The following is a 23,674-nucleotide window of genomic DNA, read 5'->3' as shown; positions in this document are numbered from 1 at the left end:
ATTTTTAGAAGAAAAATCAGGCTCAGGAGAAGGAAATGATTTGCCCATGGTAGCCAGGGGGTGAACAGCAGAATGCTCTGCCAGGCCTAGGCCACGAGGCCTCTGGGGTGAAGAAGGAACATCCCCCAGTTCTTGGGGCCAAGGACTCTGGAGTGAAGAAGGAACACCCCCAGTTCTTGGGCATCAGGTGCTTTTGATTCCATTCTATTTTTCTCTTAACTCAAATTTCAGTAATTGAGGCTAGAGCTTTGCAGTCTCACATTAAACCCTTTTAGGACTCCAGGGTCTTAACTCACACTCGTGGGAAGGATGTTTGGTTCAGGCTGATGAAAGGCTTGGCTGGAAAGTGCACAGAGCTGACAGGTGTGCAGAGCTGACAGGTGTGCAGGGCTGATGACAGGTCAGTGCCCTGTCCCACTGGTGCTGGGCTGCTAAGGCCTCAGGACAAGCCTGCCCACTAGGAAGGGACGGAAGGTATCGAGCCTTGAACGAGCCACTTGCCTATGGGTCCAACCTAGGTTTCCTGCTAAGTCACCAGCCCCCAACAAGAGCTAAAGGCAAGTTTTCACTACCAGACAATTTACCATGTGGCTCATAAGTGCAGTCGGAGGGACAACTTTGGAGTTGTCTGAGGGCCTGAGTTTGAGCTCCAGTTTGCCATTTACTGGTTATGCAATGTCAGTACATTATTCAAATTCATGGAGTCTCAATTTCCTTGTATAAAAGGGAAATTTCCCAGGATCATCATGAAAATTATAATAATTAACATTCATGAAATTGCCACACATGGTGCCAGATGCCTAATCAATCAATAAATATTTACCAAAATACACAATACAGACAGCTAACAGCAGTGCAAGAGGTAACGTGGAGACAGATCTTTCTAAGAAAATAAGACCCCTACCTGACTGCATTAGGATTCATCATTTCAATCTACCAACAAGAACTGAACACAACTTAATACAAAGTAATGCATAAAAGTACAGGTATTCACCTTTGTTAGGCCCGGGCTGAGTCTGAGAGGAGGTAAGGGGGTTTGTTAGAAGGGGGTGTGGTGAGACTGGTCTGTGGGGCATCTCGTGGGAGGAGGGACCTGAATACCTTTTTTTTTCTTTTTTTTTTTGAGACGGAGTCTCGCTCGGTTGCCCAGGCTGGAGTGCAGTGGCGCAATCTTGGCTCACTACAATCTCCGCTTCCCGGGTTCACGCCATTCTCCTGCCTCAGCCTCCCGAGTAGCTGGGACTACAGGTGCCTACCACCAGGCCCGGATAATTTTTTTGTATTTGTAGTAGAGACAGGGTTTCACCGTGTTAGCCAGGATGGTCTTGATCTCCTGACCTTGTGATCCACCTGCCTCGTCCTCCCAAAGTGCTAGAATTACAGGCATGAGCCACTGCGCCTGGCCAGGACCTGAATACTTTTAAAGGAAGAAAAAGATCAATAGTTTGAAAGAGCACTGTGAGGGAGTTGGATAAATCCAAGATGGATTCCATTAGTTACCAGCTGAGCTGAAAGAATAACACAAAATTAGAACCCGCAGTTCCAGTGACCCCTGGTTATCCAACACTATCAAGTGAGGAGGTCAAGCATCTTCCTCTTGTTGGAAAGGCCAATGCCTGGTACACAGGACTCAAGAGTTTGTTTTGCTAGAGTGTTGATGTTTTATTTCACCCTGGGACAGGACCTGAAGAGAAGCCAGAGCTGGGATAACAAACACAAAGACCAGGCTTAGGGACTGGGTCCACCCAACCTCAGTCCACCAGCCTCCATTCCCCTCCACCACCCACCCCACTTCAAAAGACCAGGCTGGACCGCAGGACACCTGGCTTCTCTTTCCAGCTGAATCCCTTTGTGACTTTAGGCAAAGAAGATTAAATATTTTAGATTTTCAATTATGTTCACTGAATTTAACCATTGAACCCTCAGTTTCCTCTTTATAAGTGTGTGCCTCTCAAGGTCTACTACTGCTGGGCTGGAAAAAAAAAAAAAAAAAAACCACCTGAGATTTCTCTAGTCCTTGGAAGTTTCCATGCAAGTTGGGGAAGCAGTTGGAAGGTGAGAAGCCCCCAGACCTAAGAGGCCTACTGTGAGGCCTCTCTGGTGAACTGGAGCCTGCCCAGGGCGTGTGGAGCCCCAAAGTGCCGGCTCACTCTGACTGCGTCCCAGGGAGCTTCCCCCTCTCACTTATTCTCACCTATCACACCTAGCAGTCCCCGAATTCTCAATTTATGTTTTGGGGCCTCCTGCCTGCATCCTGGTTGTATCCCTAGGCCTCTCCCCATCTTCCAGCACCTACAATCCGTAACGCTGTCAACGCTGGATTCCCTGCTAGCCCAGGCTTCTTCAATTGTTTACTATCACCTTTGCTCTCCACCTGGGTTGAAAATTCAGATGCACAGAATCAAGCCTCCCCCCAGGAGGAGGGTCGAGTGACCCCTAGGTCACTCCCAATCACCAGGACTCAAGGACCCTGAATCACAGACTTGAAGCAGACAGACAGCCTCTGGCTTATGGAAGGCGATTGTAAGGAATGAAAAAAAAAAGAGGACATGGCTTACTCAAAGTGCCATGCATCAATGTCAGTGGAGGGCGAGAAGAGGGACACTGGGTGAGCTCCAAATCTAGCACTTTCCAGCCTGCAGCTCTACTTGTTGCTGCAAATTCACTCAACAGTTAGGGTTTCTGGTTCCCAGCCTCCCCCTCCTCCTCTCCACCAGACAGTGCAGACAGTCCACGGTTCAGTCATTGAGGAGGCCATCTACCGTCTTCTCTTCCTTCCCTTCCTCTCTCCCCCACTCCCCTCCCATCTGCTTTTTCATTGGATTCCTCACAACTTCAGCAAGCAACAAGTAAGCTGTTGGGCTCCACGATCTGCAGGAGGCCAAGATACCCTTCAATGTGCATGGGGTCAAGAGAGTCCCCAGAAAACGGTGGGCCATCCCCAAAGCCCCCACATCATCCCCAGTCTTTTCCGTTTGGGCCGAATGTAATAAGTGATGACTCAGGAAAGGCAAGGCCTGGCAAAGAATGACAACTTCGCTAAGATTTCAGCTCCAGTAAGGGGAATTCAAGCCAGGGTGGGAAGGCAGGGAGGAGACCCCGTGCCCAGGACCCAGTGTGTGCAGCAGCTCTGCTCAGCCTGGCAGCCTGGCAGGGGAGGAGAGACAGACTCAGAGAGGAATGGAGCTGAACACGCCCACACACGCGCCACCTTCACTAGTGATGCTCTTTAAATCACCCAGAAAAAGTTACGTAAGGAGAAAACATACAGCTCCCGTGGAGAGAAGGAACATTTTGTTCAGCCTTGGGGTATCTGATTTAATAAGAGGCTCCTGGAGAACAAAGCGACAATTCAGCATCAGTCTTGCACACCAAGGAGACAAAGCATCGTGAGGGGAAAACCACACACCCAGGGATGCACAATCACCACACATTTAGAAAGCCAGCTCCCGAAGGTCTGCTTACTCAGCCCCAAGGGGTCCTGGAGGTCCTCTCTTCCAGATGCTAATAAGCAGTGCAGGCTTGTAAGCTGCTGGATGGCAGGATGCGAGTGGCAGGGACGAGCGGCACTCCCAGCTCTGACAAATCCTGCTGCTTCACTCGAAAGGCCCATCAGAGAAGGGGTTTCCCAGCCCCTTCAGCACAGGCAATTTCTAGGGTTCGGCTGTGCTCCGAGCTGCTGCCACTGCATGTCTGCAACAGATGGGGACTGGGGCTGGGTGTGTTCCCAGTCCCCAAGGCAGCGCAACAAGCGGCTGGCAGACAGCATGGGCTGGCCTAAGACAGCACAGGCAACGGTCTTGGTGGCTGGAGCTGGTTTGCTGCTCAAAATGCAGGCAGAGCTCGGGCAGATTCCCTCATTGATGGGACTGCAGCAGACTGTCATTCCCACCTGTGTCAGGGGCTGCTGGGGAGGAAACTCCTTACCACACGGCAAGCCAGCAGGAGGGAGGGCTGGACCAGAGCTTTTAAAAAGACAGGCAGCAGGATGGAGGGAGGCAGGAACAGAGGCCGATGATGCAGCAGTGGACAGCTCTGGGCTCCAGGTCCTCTGGCCAGCACAACCCCTGCACTGTTCCCATCTAACGTCAGGCAAAGGCTTCAGAAATCTGAACTCCCTGGGGATTCCTGTCCTCGGAGTATAAAGAATGAGGGTTTTTTCCCCCTCTGGCCAGAAGGATGGGTGAGGCTTTCCAAAAGGCCCTGCCAGTGAAGTCCCCATCTACAATTCATTCCTCCAACTCCAACCAGACGGCCTACAAACATCATCCAGGAGACAACATGGTCTCTGCCCGTATCAGCCATGTCTCTGATTTTCTGTATTCTGATGCTTTGATACCTGGCACCTTGCTGATCCTGGAGGAACTGCCCTCCCACGGCTGGGCAATTCCTGGAGATAGTAAGAAACTCACCTGTGAGCTTGCTTTTGCTATGCAAGCCAAACCACACAGACCCCCTCCTCGCCTCCTCCTGGGGGCTCTCACACCCTGGGCCACCACCCACTACCCTAATCACCCCAGGGCAGGTACCAGACAGCTAGGGACAGCCCCTGTACCCACAGTCCCCTAAAATTCTTCACAGAAACCACAATAAAGGCTCTTGCCCGCATCTCCCTCTTGCTCCCTCTGCCTCCTGCCCAACCCCTGTGCTTCCCCACGCGGCAGTGGTGTGCCAAGCCTCCTGCTTCCAGGGATCTGTCAGTCTCATCAGTTCCTTCCTTTAGTGACACTCATTCCTGAGTCTGCATGTCTTCCTGTACCTGATTACAACAAATCCCAGGTGACCTGAAAACAGGCTCTAAGGATGTACAAGCTGGTGGGGCAGAAAATGAACTTGAATTGTTAGGAGAAAATGAGGGTCCCCATTTCAGAACCCCACCATGTCCCTCATTAAATACAACTTGCTCAAGACTTGAACTTCTCAGCAGTGGAGGAATTGCTTCCAAAGATATCGAGTGACCTGTTCCTGCAGGTATTCAAGACAAGGAGGTTTCTTCCACGAGCCTATGACTCAAAGGCAAATGTGTTATTCAGGTAAGGGTGATGGCAGCACAAGGTGGAAAAAGATTAATATGGATGATATACGCAGGAAGGCTTCCGAGAGGGGACAGAAGGACGTTGCATGGCCATCCACTAAGACTCATGGACAAAAAGGCAGCTGAGTGAGCTGGGACGTGGGGGGCTTCTATAAGGGTTGGAAGTCTGAAGCTTTCTTCAGGTCACTTTCAGCCCAGGAGGGTACCAGGCAGTCATGGTCCATCCAGCTGTCCACGCGGAGACCTGACCAATCACAGACCTGGAGCGCCATGGCCAGATAGCTGCAGGAACTCACAAGCCTGAGCTCTGGCCTCGCCTACCTGAGCAGGCCATTTTAAGCAGAAACTCTTTTTTTGTCTGTAGAATGAGCCATGTGTTATGTGATGTTCCTCAGGTCTCTTTCAGACCAGGGCGCTAATACTCTGTGTCAACAAACCAAGTCCAAGTCCTGGCTCAGTCATTTCTCTGAACCTCAGTTCTTCCTCTGAAAAACCAAGCTGAGTGGAAACGCTTGCTCCGCACACCTCCCAGGGCTGCTGTTGGGATCGTGGATGAACAAGCATTGGGACAGAAAAAAGCATCAACTTGGGATGTGCGGGATTATTCTGGAACCAGAGGGCAGTGCTAGCATAAACCTGAGGTTTAGCAGAAAGCTGGCGCCATTTGGCGAAGATTGAAGGGCCAAACCACCTGCAGCCTGCAGCCTGCAGCCAGCCCCATGGGCACCCATGCAAGTGGTTGACCAGAGATCCGGCCAATCTCAGTATTTTCTCCTGCTGGTTCTGGAATTAGCCTTGCTGGGTGAGCTGGGCCTGTTTTATTTTCTGTGTGCTTTATTCCAAAGCATACATACAAGCCTGAGGAAAAAAAGCCTAATTGGTTTTGCTTGGAAAAGCTGGAAATGTCAGGGAAATGGGCACCGTCATCCAAAGGATTCAGAGGTTTGCTGCACTTGGAGACAAGCCTCTGAGAGTGACTTATGGGGTGCGATGACGCTGCAGTTCTCACAGCAGCAATTCCACGTCTCAGGGACTGGGATCATCCATTAGAGATTAAGGAACATAAACAACTCCGCTGCCGCTTGCAAGCTGCCCTCCGCAAACACGGCCACCGTCTTCACCTGCATTTCTCCTTGCTTCCAGAACCTCCACTGCACTCCGCGTGCAGGTGGCTCTGAGCTTTCCACCTACTCTCCCTGGAGGGCAGAGTCCGCTGTCTTGGACAACAGAGCCCAGTAGATCCCAGATACTTAGCAAAGCCTGAAGACCATTTTGGTGCACCGGGCTGGTGTCAGAACCAGAAGTGGAAAGGAAATGCCTTCCTGAGGCACATCCCCTCTGACTCACCGCTCTAATTCATCCTCCTAACCTCCGTTTTTCAGGCATTACCCTTCACACCCTCACCAGACAAAGCAATAACACAACAGAACCAGAAAACCTTCACTGGCTCCAAGCCATCTACAGAACAAACCCCGCTTCTTCAGCATGCGCTGCCAGGCCCACAGGAGCCTGGCCCACGGTCATCCTTCCACGCCCCCAAGCTTCCCAAGGCTGTCAGGCCTCATGGTCCCCGGGCTCCCCATGGGGGCACCCTCCTGACCCTAGAGCTTGGCATCCCTAGAAAGCCCAGCCCTACCCCTAAAAGCCCCTCCCTGGCACCTGTAGGTTGTTACCAGGCCCCTCTCCTGGAACTCATTCTTTGAGCATATTCTGAGTGCTGAGTATTTTACATATCCTATCTCAACCTGCACAAAATACTGTCTACTGAGGCCCAGAGAAGTGAAGTCACAAAGGTTACAGAACATACGAGTTGCAAAGCCAGGATTCGATCACAGTTATGTTCCCCTCCCCAGCCTGGCTCTGTACAGCACGTCCTACAGGGCCACTGTCCCTTTATTCATTTTTGTTTATGTTTATCATCTAGTTTTTCTGTGGCCCATGCTTGTTTATTACTCGCATAATTAAAAATAAGACGAAGACGCTCACACATCGCAAGCTGAGAGTCCCCCTTTACAGGTCCAGCCTGTAACATCCGAAATGAACAAAGTCTGCAGCAACACGGAAAGGATCAGGTACCCCCTGAGTGTGCAGAAATGGGATATTGTCAAGTATGTTCTGATAGAGCCAGACACTGGGGCCTTATGAAATTACATAACAAGTCAAAACCATGACTTCAAAGAATTACAAATGGCAAATGTGACAGGAAAATCTCAAACGACGCATGGTACTGCCCGAGCTGTGTAAGTGGCCTAAAAAACTAGACATACGTGAGCACACATGTGTAAAAGGCGTGTCTCCCAGCCCCACCCCCGAACCCCCGAATAACAGTCCTGGGTTCGATTTCTCAGCATCCCAGAAATGTAGCACAAATCCTTGCCAAATCCCATGGCGCCCTCAGCCCTTCACCTAAAAGTCAAATGCTGCATGCCAAGCTCACGTCCCTGCGACGAGGCACTGCTGTGCAGGACTATACTGCTGCAGGCCTAGTGGCAACAGGATCCAGAACCCCGTGTCCACAGCCCGTCTCGGCACCAGGCCAGCAGGGTAACTTGCAGAGGGAGTATCTGTAAAAGGATGGATAGCAACTGCCCTGGGCAGAGACACTGACCAATAAAGCCCATATTCTACCCCCCTTTTACGTGCCAATGTTGTCCCTGCCCTCACCGTCCTGCAAGATCTGTGCAGGGGAAAGCCAGAGGCCAGGGCAGTTGAAAGAAGAGGGAACACCCTGGGCTCAAGGCCCAGCCTCATTGACCACACTTTTATTTCACTTAGGACCAGCAGCTGGGGGGATTCGGGGCATGAAATGGCACTGGCTGGGGCCAGCATTTGAGATTGACTGGGCCTGGTGGGATGTAGACAGTGTGGCATTTTACTTCGGAACCCCATTCCTACGACAGCTTGAGGCCAGTGCCCTGCACTCATGAACTCTACAATATGCCAGGTTCTGTGGTTGCTTCTGAAATATCCCGACTGGGAACCAATGTGCCAAAGAGGGCCGCTCTGCACCGTGAACATCCTTGCTGAAATCCACAGCAGAGGGCTTGCTAATCAGCTCCCTGGCAAAATGAGTGGTGTGCAGAGTGAGTCAGGAGGACGGCACAGGCTGCAGCCCCCTTGGATGAAGAGACGGAGAATCTGGCCGGCCCACAGCCCACCCAGCTGCAGCCCTGGTGACCTGGACGCTGCTGGTTTGCATCCTCCACCTCCAAGGACCCAGCTGCTGCATCTGCTATGAGCTCGACCTGTCCTGCCCATCCTAACACCTCTGGGCCCTGCTCAGGGTGCATCTGCCAGAGGGCAGCATTGGGACTTCCTCTGAGCTACAAGAACAGGTTGGACCTGCCGCCTAAAATCGCCTGTAGGGATTTGGCAAACCCTGCTCTAGGATTTCCTTTTGTTGTCATAGACCACCAGTCCCAAGGCTGTCAGGGGGACACACAGCCTCACCCACCTCCAGTCGCTAGAGACCGCCAATATTTACCAAAGTAACCAGATGTTTGCTGAGCAGCTGAGCTGAGATTAGATTAGCTGAGAATAGTCTGCCACCCTGCCCCTCCCTGAGTACCTCCATCCAGGTAGAACTAGTAGTTCTAAAACTGCAGGATTGCAAAGACATTTGGAGTCATTAAGACCTTGTGTCCTGATTTTAATGGAGTGGAAACAAAAACAAACCAGCCCCCACAAAGGATAACAGTTTCTCTATCTTTCAAGGCCAAGTTCTGACCACCTGAAGGTCTTGAGATACTTGGGCTACTGCCTGGAGCCTTATGGGTGAAAACTGCTCCCAGGTCACAGGGTCCCCTGAGCCTCAAATGTGGGACGGGGCCCCAGAGCCCTCTGTCCAAAGAAGAGCCATGTGTACTGAGTGTGCACACAGCTCCTGGGGTGGCTGACTTGGGTTCGGAGCATGTCACCTGCCCAATCAGGGACCCACCTGTACCCAATAAGCCAGCAGGTCTATAAATGCTAAGTCATATGTGACCAATCAGTTTAAGTGATGTGCCCAAGGTTACACGGCTGTGTCCTTAGAGGGCCAAGGCTAAGACCAGGTGCTCCTGATTTTATGCCAGCACCTGATAAGGAAGAGATAGGCCAATCCACTGGGAAACCAGCTGAGACTTTGTCCCGTGACCCCACAATGACTTGTCTAACTCCAGTCTGAACAAGCCCGATGTGTGCAGGGAGCAGAAGTGAGAGGAGGAAGGACTCGCCGTCCATGCTGGCAGCTGGAACCTTTTTCTAAAAAATGGTGCATGCCAAAAGGAGTGCTGATGAGCTTAGCGTAAATTCAACAGGGACAGGCTTAAGCAGCTGTCAGAGCTTCACTCCTTCCAAGGACTTCTCTGACCTCGCTCCTACCCCCATCACGATGACTCCCCCACACCCACTGCCGTGGGCTCCTTTGACTTCCATCATTTTGATGCTTGGGGCCTGGCCCCTGTGGCTCCTGCAGGGCACACTCTACTCGGAACACCGCCCTGTGGTCTCCAACTTCGCATCTCCCACAGGGTCAACAGCCAGTCAAGAGAAGAGCTCCTCAGACCTGATAAGCAGGAGCCACTGTCTGGAGACAAGCACCACCTTCAACAGAAAGCACTTGGCACTTGGGAAGCCCCATTTTCTTTCTTCTTCCATTTTTTTTTTTTTTTTCCTGAGATGGAGTCTCACTCTGTCACCCAGGCTGGAGTGCAGTGGCTGCAGTGGCGCCATCTTGGCTCACTGCAAGCTCCACCTCCCAGGTTCACACCATTCTCCCGCCTCGGCTTCCCGAGTAACTGGGACCACAGGCACCCGCCACCACACCCGGCTAATTTTTTGTATTTTTTGTAGAGATGGGGTTTCACCATGTTAGCCAGGATGGTCTCCATCTTCTGACTTCGTGATCCACCCACCTCGGCCTCCCAAAGTGCTGGGATTACAGGCATGAGCCACCGCGCCTGGCCTCCTCTTCCATTTTTTAAACAACAATAAGCTGGGCTTCTCTCCTAACCCTGAGGCCCACCCTGCCCTAACAGCTCTCAGTGACCTATCACCACTCCCACTCTGTCTCTAGGCACCCCCTCTCCAGGTCAATGGATATTTTGAGGAACCCCCCCAAGCCAGGTACCTGCCTCATGCTGCATTGCTAGGACCCAAGAAAAGTGGAAGAGCCTCCAACCTCACGGACCTCAGTCCTGGCCGGAAGGAAAGCTGTGGAGACAGGGAACAAGCAGGCTGAGAGTCCACACAGCATCGTGTGTGGCACGGACAGCAGCCACCACCATAGAAGTTTCTAGAAGGAAGGGGCTACTTTGGAAGAAAGTCTTAAAAAAGAACTTCATGAAAGGAGTAGGACTGAGGCTAAGATAAGCAAGATCAAGTAAAAATCAGAGGCACTGAAGGGTCCTTGCATTTTGTAAGGCCCTAGAGCATCCTCCTCCTTTGTTCCCTAGACACACTGCCAAGGCTCTGGAAAGCTCTAGAAGGTTCTGGAAGGCTCATGGCAACTCGATCTTTCTTTTAAGCTGGGAACCAGGAATGGGCCCAGGCTTGGCACTGGCAGAAGGCCGACAGGCTGTAGCACAAGCCCGGCTAGTCTCAGGCAGGTGCTCCGAGGCTGAACGTCTGTGACCTAAAACAGCTTCAATGGCACTGCTGAGCAGAAGGCCCCGGGCTGCCCAGGTGGTAGAAGGCCAAGCTGTCGTTTAGCATGCACAAGGCTCCCCAGTTTAATTGAAATCAACAGAAACCACACTGGTGCACAAAACCAATTTTTTTCCACAAATTGCCCTCTATAACGATGCCCCTAAGAAGTCCTCTCTAAGACACATTGGATTCCTTGTCCCGAGCATGCCATGAAGGAGAAAAATGCCTCCACTCGCCCTTTGAAGTGGATGCTCTTTCTCTACAGGTTCAAATTCCAGCTTTGCTTTGCCAGTGCTGGGACCTTGGCTAAGTTATTTAGCCTCTCTATGCCTCAGTTTCCCCACCTGTAAAGTGGGGTTAATAATTATGCCCACCCCACAGTTACTGAGGATTAAATCCGTATGTATGCATATGCACACACATACACACACGCACACATGTGCACATCTGTATGCTGAGTTTTATGGAGGCAAACAGGGCCTGGGAGCTGTTGGGAGCCAAGGATCTGGGAGGCACCTCAGTGTGTTCCAGTGCCATGTGACTCAGGTGTCAGAGAAGCCCATTTAAGGAACTCACCCATGACAACTGCCACTGGGGAGAGATACAGAGACTCTGAACCTTAAGGCAAGGTAGGAAACGGCAGAAAGTAAATAATAGAATGTTCCAGAAACAGACACCTGTAGCCCCCCCCGGGGTGGGATGATGTTCTGGCCAGGACTGGGGCCAGAGCGCAGCTGCCACCACCCCAGGAAGCCTCAAGCCCAGGAATGAGGTGGCGTCAGGAGGGCAGCAGGCCAGGGTGAAGGCCGGGGGTGACTTTACTGTCCCCAAGGCCTGCTTTAATCAACTGACTGAGCACCACGTACCCAGCGCTGCCTGGGTGAAGGCGCTGTGGGAGTGAAAAGGAGCAAAAGGCAGCCACGGCCCTGAGGAGGCGCTGAGCCAGTCTCCGGACAAGGCTCAGAGCACACGGGCGGCCCAGGTGCAGGGGCTCCCTTGGTGCTGGGCTGCACAGCTGAGACTGTGAAAAGCTGAGGGCCAGGGGGCGAGGGGAAGGCTGAGAGGAAGGGTGAGCCGGCCCCGCTGCCCAGGCTTGGGCACCTGGGGCAGCTGGCCTGTGAGATGGTGCTGCTTCCGGTGGTGGAAGATGGACAGCATCTTCCCAAGCTCCGACAGACACACTCAGTGCAATAGCCTTGGCTGTGTGGGGTCAGGGTCAGGGGCGTAGACCCATGTGGATGCCACCTGCACCCTGGGTCAGGTGACAGGGACCCGCCTCCACACCCCCACGTCTCACTCCCCCCTTCCCCACAAAAGGCTACTGAGGAATGGGTGCCCAATGAGTCCACAACACAGAATGTTCAGCCCTGATTCAAAACTGAAACAAACAAGAAAACAACCTCCAGCAACTAACTAATCAGCCTGGGGAAGCTGAGTGGCCGCCAAGCCCGGCTCTATCACTTGAAAATCTAGGGCTCCTAGAATTCCTCCCAGCGACCTGGTTTTCAGACCCCACCCTATCCCACCCCACCCCACAGTGGAAAACTCAAGCTCAGCTGCAGAACCTGCTCCCTGACCCCTGGCTTGTCACAGCAGCACGGGCCAGGCCGCAGCCGGACTCTGCCAGGCGTGGCCCCTCTCCCCACAGCCGCCTGGGGACACTCTCTGTGAAACTCAGGAAGAACAGGAAAAATGTGTATCCAGTTTTGTTGGCTACAGGGATTTTGTATCAACATTTTTTTTTTTCAAAACTTGAATAAACACTAAAACTTAAGCTGAAACTTCTTAAACGTTTTAATGATTTTGAAAGAAACGTCTCAGTATGCATTGTGCTCCGCTGTTACGGGTTAAAGTGCTTGCACCCGCAAAAAGGACATTGGAGTCTTCACCCCCAGAAGCTCAGAATGTGACCTTATTTGGAAATAGGGGCTGTTGAATTTGGCCCCATTTGTGAGTGGTCACATGGGCCAGACACCGTGGTGGGTACAGACCCCTCTCCCAAGTCAGTCCAGGGACAAGAAAGTAGACCCCAAGGAGATGGAACCTCGCTCACCCTCTGCCTAACCAGCCCTGGCCTACTGGGCCATCTGGGGGCCTCATCTCTGATTAAAACGTCAAACTCCACATCAGAGGCTAGGGAGGGAGGTGGGAAGAGATGACACCCTCCATCTGTTTCTGGAGCCTTCCATAGCCTGATCCTATGATCCTTTACGAGGGCTGTGCCCAGGGACGTGGGGCCCAGAGTCATTCCTGGTGGATGGGGGCTGGAAAGGTGGTAAAGTCCATACCTGGCTAAATAATTCATCTACCTAGAGAGAACATTAGAATCTCTGGAGCGTTTTCAAAAACTAGATCCCAATTAAGAACTACTGAGTCAAAATGTCTGGGGCTGAGAACTGGGTGATTGAAATATTCTGCTAAGTAAGAACCACTGATAGCACCCACCCACCTCGCTGTAAAGATGGGGAAACAGGCACAGAGGGAAAATGGCACGTGGGAGGCCCCCAGTTATTCTTGGTATAACTTATGGAGGCAGAACCCAAGGAGCCTCTGAGAAGGGAACTGTGAAGTCGGAAATCTGAGCTTTTTCTTTAAGAGGGAATCAGCTTTTGATTTCAAGTAAACCGGGAAGCAATCCCTTGGACTTCGGGGACCCAAGCGCATGCCATAAACTGCCCTTGGTCCAGAATATTCATAATATTCTATGACTTGGAAAGCTTCTTAGCTAGAAGCTTCGTAACTGGTTCAGGTCAAAGATCCCGATTCAGCCTGTGTTTTGCTCCCCTTGGCTTTTCCCCACTTCCTGTCATCCTGCCTGGTTCCAGACATCCCCATTCTAAGAAGATACACGAGTGACTGGATTATGCTGCTTGTATTAACATCAAGGTTGGTGGAAGGTAGTGCAGATAGTTGCTGGAACTCCTAAGCCGTGGTGAATGGTATCGACTGATCCTTTACATCATGAGACTGTAATGAGATCTTAGTAGCCTCTGGGTGGAGCCCCTCCCTCTAGGAGGGTTATTAACCCCCACTACCCCCATCACACTTGGCCGTGTGCCTTGCGTTTCCCAGAAGTGATGTGTGCCACTTCCCAGTGGAAGCTTTTGGAGCTGTCCCGTGTCTGACACCTCTCCTCTGTCCCTCTCACAGCAAGGACCCAGACAGGAACCGCTCCTTCAGCCTGGGTTCCCAAAATTAACAGGACACAAAGCAGAGCCACAGCTGTTGGCAATGCATGTACAGCAGTAGCAAGAAATGCACTTCTGTCCTGGCTCGCTGCTGAGGATGTGGGGCCACTCACTACCCCAGCGGAACTCAGCTGACCCTTGTGCACTATCTTTCTCCCACCCCCTTTTCTCTCTTTCTTCTGCGTCTATTCCCTAATCCTAAATAAACTCAGTATAATTGACAGCGCTTAAGAAGGTCATCTAGGTGGGGCATGGTGGCTCATGGCTGTAATCCCAGCACTTCGGGAGACTGAGGCGGGCAGATCACTTGAGGTCAGGAGTTCGAGACCAGCCTGGCCAACATGGTGAAACCCCGTCTCTACTAAAAATACAAAAAAATTAGCCGGGTGTGGTGGCATATACTTGTAATTTCAGCTACTCAGGAGGTTGAGGCAGGAGAATGACTTGAATCCAGGAGGTGGAGGTTGCAGTGAGCCAAGATTGTGCCACTGCCACTCCAGCCTGGGTGACAGAGCCAGACTCTGTCTCAAAAAACACAGAAGGTCATCTACTTGGCTTCTTTGCCCTGGCATTGCTATTTGAATCAAATTCGAATTAGGGCCTTTGAGAGTGAAGTCCTAAATCCAAATAGGACGTGATGCTTTGTTTTCCTTCATCAAATTCACTTTATATTATTCTCTGATTATAAAGACTTCAAGTGTATGATTCGTACCCTCAACGATACCTTAAAATAATGTGAGGATGGCAGTCTTTTTGTATAATAAATACTCCCGACCCTGACACAGAGCCAGACACCAAACGCGTGCTTCCTCTGGCCCAGATTTAACACACACTGGCCGCTCCCTGTGCACCGGGCACCCTAGGTGACAGGGGTACCAGATGAAGCACAAGCTCTCCGCCCTCCAGGTAACTCCCAGCACAGTGGGAAGAATACATTTGAAGTCTGTTTTTTCCCCTTTCATGTTAGAACAGAGAACTTCCTGCCCTGTTTGTCTCTGGGACGCTCCTCAAGCCCACGTCTCCTTTCATGTCCCACCCCCTGAGCTGGGCATTTGTTCAGCAAGCCCTTTCCTGAGCACAAATGTCCAGCATTACAGACACCAGAGCATAAAGCTGTGTGTTTCAGAGCCAGGTCAAGCTTCCCATCCCAGCCTAAGGCTCCTTCACTCCCTTTCCTGGCCCCAGATGCCTCCAAACAAACATCAGCAAGCAAGCAGCCAGTAGGTCCTTGGCCAGAGTCAGGGTGACCAACTAGTCTCGGTTTGCCCAGGACCGTGGGAGTTTAAAACAGGAAGTCCCACATCCGAAGAAGCCCCTCCATCCCAGAGAACTGGAGCAGCCCACCCTAACAGGTAGAGTACCTTTCCCCCAGTTGGTGTGCACAGCGGTGCACCTACCACTGCCCTGCCCTAAACACCCCACCCATCCATTCCTTCTTTCTCTGTCTCTCCTGACTTCCAGTTCCACGTTTTTTTTTTTTAACTGAGTCTTGCTCTGTCACCCAGGCTGGAGTGCAGTGGTGTGATCTGCGCTCACTGCAAGCTCCACCTCCTAGGTTCAAGTAATTCTCCCACCTCAGCCTCCCGAGTAGCTGGGATTACAGGCACTGACTACCAGGCCCGGCTAATTTTTTTGTATTTTTAGTAGAAACAGGGTTTCACCATGTTGGCCAGGCTGGTCTCGAACTCCTGACCTTAGGTGATCCACCCGCCTTGGCCTCCAAAGTGCTGGGATTACAGATGTGAGCCACCGTGCCTGGCTCAGTTCCATTAATTTCACCCATTTCCTCTTTCCATTTCCAGCTCTTCATAAGGAGGAAATTCCCTCTCACCTTCCCTTCCTCTCTCTTTCCTTTATGAGGTGAAAATGTACCCTAATCATTAATAAGAAAAGAGCTAGGGATTTGTATGGTATCAAGGAAAAGTAATGACTGTAAGTGAAAATAAATGTTCTAACGGGAGATTAAACAAATATTAGAGGTGACACATCCTCAAATATTCAGAACCCTCTTCCAACATTCTCTATTTTTTTTCTTCCACTGATCAAACTTGTTTTTCACAAAACACCACTTTTGAGTTAAATAAAACACCAATGCAATTCCATTTTCTCTCCTGCTTCCTAATTGCTCTATTCACTTATTTATCCACCCAACAGAATGTGTTTCTGTGTTGCACACACACATCACAGCAGAGGCTATGGTCAGGAAAGGCTGTATTGAAAAAAAAAGGCCACCTTTCCATAGGCCAATGGAAATCAGGTTTGGAAAAAATTCAACATGGAAGGCTGGAACCAGAGAACACAGCTGTGTAGGAGGGAACACTACAGCTAAGTCATATATTTGGGTCCAGACTTCCTGCAGACCACTGGCTCTCAACCCTTGGATGCACACGGAAATCACCCCTGGAGTTCAAAACAACCACCACAAAAACTCCAATGCCTGGTCTTGGAGTTTCTCATTTAATCCATCTGGGGTCCAGTGGGAACTGGGATTTTTATTTATTTTTATTTATTTATTCATTCCTTTATTTTTGAGACAGGGTCTCACTCTGTCGCCCAGGCTGGAGTGCAGTGGTGCGATCTCAGCTCACTGCAACCTCTGCCTCCCAGGCTCAAGTGATTCTCCTGCCTCAGCCTCCCGAGTAGCCAGGATTACAGGTGCCTGCCACCACACCCAGCTAATTTTTGTATTTTTAGTAGAGACGGGGTTTCACCATGTTGGCCAGGCTGGTCTCAAACTCCTGACCTCAAGGGATCCGCCCACCTCGGCATCCCAAAATGCTGAGATTACGGGCGTGGGCCACTGCACCCAGCTGGAACTGGGGTTTGTTAAATGCCCCTCAGGTGATTCTAACGTGCAGCCAAAATAGGTAGGTAGACCTAGAGAAAGGAAAACACAATGGGTTGCAGGATGTTTATTTTACATAAAGAGAAAATATGCTTTTTACCAGAAAAAGGTCCTGGGTAGAGGCACAGCTTTTCCAAACACATATTCCAGTAAGAATTTCTTGAGGTGGCCTTAGGTAAAACAAACAAACAAACAAAAAACTGCCTTGCTATAGCCTGTCGTGGCATGACTTCCAATGCCAGAGCCTCTGTACCTCCCAAGGACAGCCCCAGGAGGACCATGTGGCCTCCGTCTTGGTGCTGTTCTTCCTGAGATTGTAACAATGCATGTGGGGGCTTCCCTGGGTTCCAGCTTCGCAGCAGATGCCATGGGTTCCCCATCACGATGCTTTCTTTCCCTTTCCACCCAGTCCAGGAAAACTCCCAGGGTGATTACTCAGGTCAACATGAGGCTGGGGTGTGAGCTCCCCTTGGAACAAAGGAGTCGTCCCAAGTGGATACAGGTGTGCCGGGTCACCCATTCACTCAGCAAGCACATAGCAAACACCTGCTACCCAGGGCAGCCCCGACCCCAGGCTGGCCCTGGAATGAGTGCAGCTCCTTGTCCAGGGGTCTCCACGCTTTTGTGAGGAAGAGCTACCTCTCCTTCCCACAGAGCCTGGAGATGGGTCCCTGGACAGAGTGGCATTCTGGGGGTTTTGAGAGAGTCCTGTGATGTATATAAAATCCTAGCCCACCAAGGGGTGAGGGCAGGACTCTCCCCGAATTCAGGTCGATGTTGTATTCATCTCTGCACAGTTCCTGACAGTGCATGCTCAGCAAATATTTGTTGAAAGAGAGAATGAATAGTTTAATGCATGAAGAAAAAGAATGACCCTAAAAGCCATCTCACAGAGGTGACACTGCTATAAAGGCTAGCAAGGCAAACTTAGGAGAGAAAGGAAGGAATTTTCATAGTCTTAGAAGCCTACAAACTGACCGTGGCCTTGCCTCATCTCTTCTTCCCTTCTTTTAAGGGCCTTTGACTCACCACGATATCAATATAAAACTGCCAATACTTGGGCCTGGCATGGTGGCTCATGCCTGTAACTCTCAGTACTTTGGGAGGCCAAGGCGGGAGGATTGCTTGAGCTTAGGAGTTTGAGACCAGCCTGGACAACACAGAGAGACCCTGTCTTTACAAAAAAAAAAACTTTAAGTCAGTGGAGCATGGTGGCTACCCAGGAGGCTGAGGTGGAAGGATCACTTAAGCTCAGGAGTTTGAGGCTGCAGTGAGCTATATTCACACCAATGTACTCCAGATGGGGCAACAAAGAAAGACCTTGTCTCTAAAAACCAAAACAGAATAATAAGAAATAATTGCTGATACTTGTGTTTATTTGATGTGTTCTCAATGTGTTAGAAGGATTCTTAAATGGGATACCGAAAGCACAGGTAACAAAAGAAAAAACAAAAGCAACCGGACCTCATCAAAATAAAAACTTTTACTTTTCAAAGCATACCATCAAGAAGATGAAAAGACAACCCAAAGAATGGGAGAAAATATTTTCAAATCATATATCTGATAGGGACTTGTATTCACAATACATAAAGAACCGTTCAACTCAATAGTGAAAAGACAACACAATTTAAAAACAGGAAAAGGATCTGAAAGTCATTTCTCCAAGAAAGATTCACAAATGACTAATACGTATATGAAGATAAGCTCAACATTAGTTATCAGGGAAATGAACATCAAAACCACAATGAGAAACCAGTTCACACCCACTAGGACAGCTAGAACATAAGAGAGACAATTACAAGTGTTGACAAGGATACCAAGAAATTGCAGTCCTCATAATCCTGGGAATTTGCTGGTGGGAATGTAAAACGGTGCTGCCAGTTTGGAAAACTGCCTGGCAGTGCCTCAAAAGTTAAACATAAAGCCACGATACAACCCAGCAACTCCACTCCTAGGTATATTCTCAAGAGAAACAAAAACATATTTCCTTACAGAAATTTGTACACAAATGTTTATAGCAGCATTATTCATAACAGCCAAAAGGTGGAAACAACCCAGATTTCCTTTAACTGATGAATGAACACAACATGGAATATTCATACAATGGAATATTATCCAGCCCATAAAAAGGACTGATACATGGTACAACATGGATGAACCTTAAAAACATTTCGTTATGTGAAATAAGTCATAAAAGACTGAATATCATGTAATTCCTTCCTGGGGACACTGCAGGTGGGGAGGGCATGAGAGGACAGGGTTGACGGGAGGAAGCCAGGCAGGAGAGTCCTGGAGGGGGACGGTGGCCCCATGCACAGCCTGTGCAGCTCCCAGAGTTCCTGGGGAGACCCATTAGTGATGTCAGCTGGTGAGGGGCCTGGACAGAACCACGCTGAGTTACAGAATCCAAGGTTATTGAGGATTTCATTCTAGACGGAGAAATCGAACGGAATGCCTTCTGTTCAAATGTTGAAGACTGTTCCACCTGGTTTTTTTTTTTAACCATGCTCACGAGGGGACACTTGAGGTCGCTGATAGAAGTTCAGCAGTTTGCCATTCGCCATTCTCAGGCTTAAAACCCTGTACCCAGCCCAGGCTGAGAGGACCCCATCTGTCCACAGGCTGACCGGGAGCCACCATTCCCGCCACCTGCACAGGCCAGAGCCATGTTCTGCCACCCGCACTGTGCTGTGTGGGCCACGGAAAGGCCAAGTGACCCGGGGTGCACCTCTCTCCTCTCCAGGGCGCCCTGAGGTGCAGGGAGAAGGCCGAAAAGAGGGAGGCCAAGGAGAGAAGTGAGCCGAGCCCTGAGTCTAAGCAGGCTGCACCTGGCATCCGTCAGCATCTCACTCAACTTTGAGGTAACACACGGAGCTAGAAGGACCGGGGGACGGAAACTCTGAGCCCTGAAAGGCCCCTACAGTGTCATCTGAGAAGATCTCTCAGAGAAGCTTCCAGAAATCTGGGCCTTCCCAGCCCTCCCTCGATGGGACTCATCAGGGGCAGCACAGAGCCCCGGGGTGGAGAGGAAGAGGAACCAGGGCCTGGCCTGAGGCCTCCTGCGGGATGGTGCGCAGCTGGGGCTGTTCTGGAACACTCCCTCTGGCCGAACTTCCCTCTTTTCTGCTTCTTAGGAATGGGGGGCAGGGTGGTTGTGATGAGAGGGAGGAGCGTGGTCCCTTCTTCCACTATTTATTCTACACGTGTTGTGCTCTCTCACCTGGAGTGACTTGGAGTCATCCAGTGTCACTAAAAATCCTTTCTTTTAGGTGAAGGAGTTTCCCTCACTTAATTCTCCCAAGAGGTGGTCCATTAAAGTGGTTTCTGGTCATCACACCTTAGAGTTAATGACTATGGTTAATGGAGTTCTGGGCCGATCCTTATAGCAGGTTTAGGCAAACACGTGCCCTCGTTTCACTGATGTGGCAGGAAAACGTGTTGTGATATTCATTTGTATTTTGCCCCCCTGCATGCCCTGCCCCTCCTCCAAGCTGGTCTCGGGTCCTGGCCTCGCCCCCTGGAGGGAGTTCTGTGTGCCCAACAGGTGCTGTGTCCCAGGTAGGTGCTGTGTCACTGGCCTGCTTGCACCGAGGTTGGGGCATCCTGGCAGGATCAGAGGCCGCTAGGGAGGTGAGGGAGTGGGGAGCAGAGGACGCTTCTCCAGAACCGAGATGGGAGAGAGGGGCCAGATCTCAGAGCGGGCTGGCTGCTGCATCCACCAGAACAAACTCACACCCTGGGGCCTCCACTCGGCAAAGAATCTCAAACTCAGGCCTGGCTGCCGCCGGAAACCTCCAAGATGGAGGAGTCTCAGGAGTCTGGACTAGAAGAGTACAGGGGCCACCAGATGGCTGGAACCCAGACTCTTCTGAGGCCTGGGGGAAGGGGAGGAAGGTCCCTCTCAGAATGCTTGGAAGTGAATTTCCCCTCAACCCAATAAGGTGGACGTTAGTGACCGATTAGAGGGAGGAAGAGGAGGGAAGGAAGAGAGGAGGAAGGGAATAAATCTGACACTCCTTTCCCCACTGAGTTTGTGGACACCAGTCCACACCAAGGAGACCTGCTTCTTGGGGGCGAAGCAGAAGCTCTGAGTTCTCGACAGTGTTCACAGTACCTTCCCAGGCAGCCAGCAGACCCTCCATAGACACCTGCCCACTGTGGGCGGCTTGGAGCAGGGGCTGTCAGAGGTTAGGTCTGTGAGAAAGGGAGGAGGGTCAGGATGACTGAAGACGCCCTCAGAGGAAGGAGCCTAGGGGTGCTCCACCCTTCCCTTGGGGCTGGTCCGCAGGGCACTGACACATCTCTGGGGGGCTCCCAGCACAGCCCACCCTGGGTCCCTTCCACAGCGTGAGCCCCCCGTGCCTGCAAGGGTACACAGAAATCTCGTCCACTCCTGAAGGGCCCGCTCTCAGGTGCTACCTGGGACTGAGCGGACAAAACCTCAGAGCCCATCTCTGAGGCCAGTCCTTAGACCTTCCCTCCCTCGTCTCTAGATAATAAATGGGCAGCCTCCCAGAGACCCCTATCCCAGGCGAGCAGTTAGGACGGTGGCCGTTTCCAGGAAGGCCCCATGCCCTGACCCCCCACTGCAGGACCCGCTCCGGACTAGCCTGGTATTTCTCCCAGGACACCCACGCCGTCTCCTGAAAAGTGGGGGGCATCTTGGAGGAGGTGGGCAGATCAGGTGTCTGAGGTCACTGGCACTCACTCGTTTATGGCACATCAGCCCTGGAAGATTCAGGAACAGAGTGTCCGTCACGAAGCTGGCATTCCAGTGGAGAGGCGCGTGTCAAAATAAAAAGCTAATTTCATTCCGGTGAGAACTGTTAAGAGAATCAGGTGTGATCGGTGCAACAGAGAGCATGTGAGTCTTTTGATTAGATGGTCAGGGAGGGCCTCAGGGAGATCTGTGGGGTGGACCTGAAAAGGGGAATTGACCACTTGGAAGCTGGGACAGAGCACCCCGGGCAAGAGGGTAGTCAGTGCAGAGGCCCTGAGGCACGGCTTGGGAGTGTGCAGCGAGAAGGGTTCTCATCCCAGGGGCAGGACAGGGTGTGACGAATGATGCTCAAAGGCTGTTTCAGCTGCTGAGGGGAGGCGGGTCTGGAGAGGAGAGGGTGGAAGCGGCAGGGAAGGCCCTGGGAAGTCTGCAGGGATGGTGCGGGTGAGAGCCCTGTGGCTGCTGCCCTCACCTGTGCCCTGCTGTGGAGAGGGGAGCCACAGCAGGGTGGCAGGAGTGTCTGTCTCAGCTCCTAAGCTGATGGACGCTCCGGAAACCCCTCTGATCCCCACCCCGCTCTGCCCCCAGCACCAGCCAAGGTCCTTCTAACTCCTGTGGGCTTTTCAGTTGTCGCGGGGCTGGGGGATAGTTTGGAGAAATAACACTTCCCCTATGATTGACACATTCAGAAAGGGGCAAAGGGGAGGTTGGCACGAGGCAAGCCCAGAATCCAGCTGGCATAAAAATAAGTCCTTAATGAGGAAAAGGTTCACAGCCTCCCTGCTGTGCCTTCCCCAGATGGCGGGGGGTGCGTTCTGTGGGGTGCCAGTGCACTGGCGCACAAGCACACGGCCCCTGCTGGGAGCCTGAGGCCACAGCCAGCGTTTCCACCTCACCGTCCATCTCTCCTTCCTCCAGGAGAAGGCCTCGCCCACGGCGGAGGCCAGGCAGGGATAAGAGAATAGCAAATCTACTTAAAAAGTTACCTTTGCCAAATACTCACCTTACTGCCAGTTTCTGGAGGAAAAAAAAAACAGAGAGAGAAAATGGCAGCAGGTGGATCATTCCCCGACAGCAGTTAAATGCACCTTGGAAAGAGCAATGTTTCTGCCCAGCAGCCCCCAACAGGGCTGACCCTGAAAACTTAAGGTCAAATTCAAACAAGGTGTCAGCTCAAGTCACAGAATCTCATGATCATGATTTGTCTTAAACTGACTCCCACTTCTAGGAGAATGAGAAAGTACACCCAAGATGACCTGAGCCACAATTTTTGGTAAATTAAGTCCTGTAACCAGGTACAGGTGATTCCCGTTATTCCAGGCGGTTCTGCTCCACAAAGTCGTTGGACACACTGAGTTAGCAAATGTTGAGCCATTGTTTTCAGGGGAGGTGCACGGTTAGCTTCCTGGGAGCCTCTAGCCGCGTTTTTGTCAACCAATCAGTACATCACCGTGTCTGATGTGTGTTTCTGTTTAAAAGAAAGGCATGGGCGTCCCTGTTTGCAGGCACAGCACAGCCTCAGGTGAGAGTCTTCCGGGCTGAACATCCCATCTCGACATGGTGGGAGGAGAAGCACCAGCACTACCCCTACTTGCTGGAACGTGGACCATCTGGGGTCGGAAGGGACCCCGGAAAGCGTCTGATGAGGTGCAGAGAGGTTGAAGCTCCCAGCCCAGGAACAGTGTGGAGGGCTATGGCGCAGTGCGGCCCCTCTCCATCGCTGTGGGTGAGTCTCCTGGGAGGCTTCAAACAACAGAAAGGCACCATCTCCCGGTTCCGGAGCCCGGAAGTCCGAGATCAAGATCTCGGCAGGACTGGGTCTCTCTGAGGCTGACAGGGAGAATCTGTCCAGGCCTCTCCCCCAGCTACGGGTGGCTGCCGGCCATCTTTGAGGTTTCCTGGCTTGTAGAAGCATCACCCCAATCTCCACCTTCATCCTCACCGGAGGTTTCCCTAGGCACATGTGTGCAGAATCCCCCTCATACGCGGACACCAGTCATATGGAAATGGGCCAGCCTGCTCCAGTGTGGCCTCATCAAAACTCATCACATCGGAAACGACGCTGTTTCCAAATGAGGTCACATTCACAGGTACAGAGGGTGCAGATTTGGACACATCTTTTGGGAGACACACAATTCAACTCCGAACAGGGTGCCCTTAGAAAGGCTTTATGTCCGTTTGTTTTCAGGGTCAGGGTCTTGCTCTGTTTTCCAGGCTGGAGTGCCATGCTCTTGGCTCACTGCAGCCTCCACCTCCCG

At 51.5% G+C, this 23,674-nt stretch overlaps 1 protein-coding gene across 1 annotated transcript in view; it reads right to left on the bottom strand.

Moving 5' to 3' along the window:
* Window positions 1-23,674, bottom strand: part of PRKAG2 (protein kinase, AMP-activated, gamma 2 non-catalytic subunit) — a 340,427-nt gene that overhangs the window by 260,759 nt on the left and 55,994 nt on the right. The gene's annotated exons all lie outside the window — the stretch shown is intronic.

This window comes from Mandrillus leucophaeus, unplaced genomic scaffold (assembly GCF_000951045.1).
Source record: "Mandrillus leucophaeus isolate KB7577 unplaced genomic scaffold, Mleu.le_1.0 Scaffold266, whole genome shotgun sequence".
NCBI classification, from domain to species: Eukaryota; Metazoa; Chordata; class Mammalia; order Primates; family Cercopithecidae; genus Mandrillus; species Mandrillus leucophaeus.
Note: the sequence above shows the minus strand (reverse complement) of the source record. Positions and strands in the feature narration are given on the sequence as shown.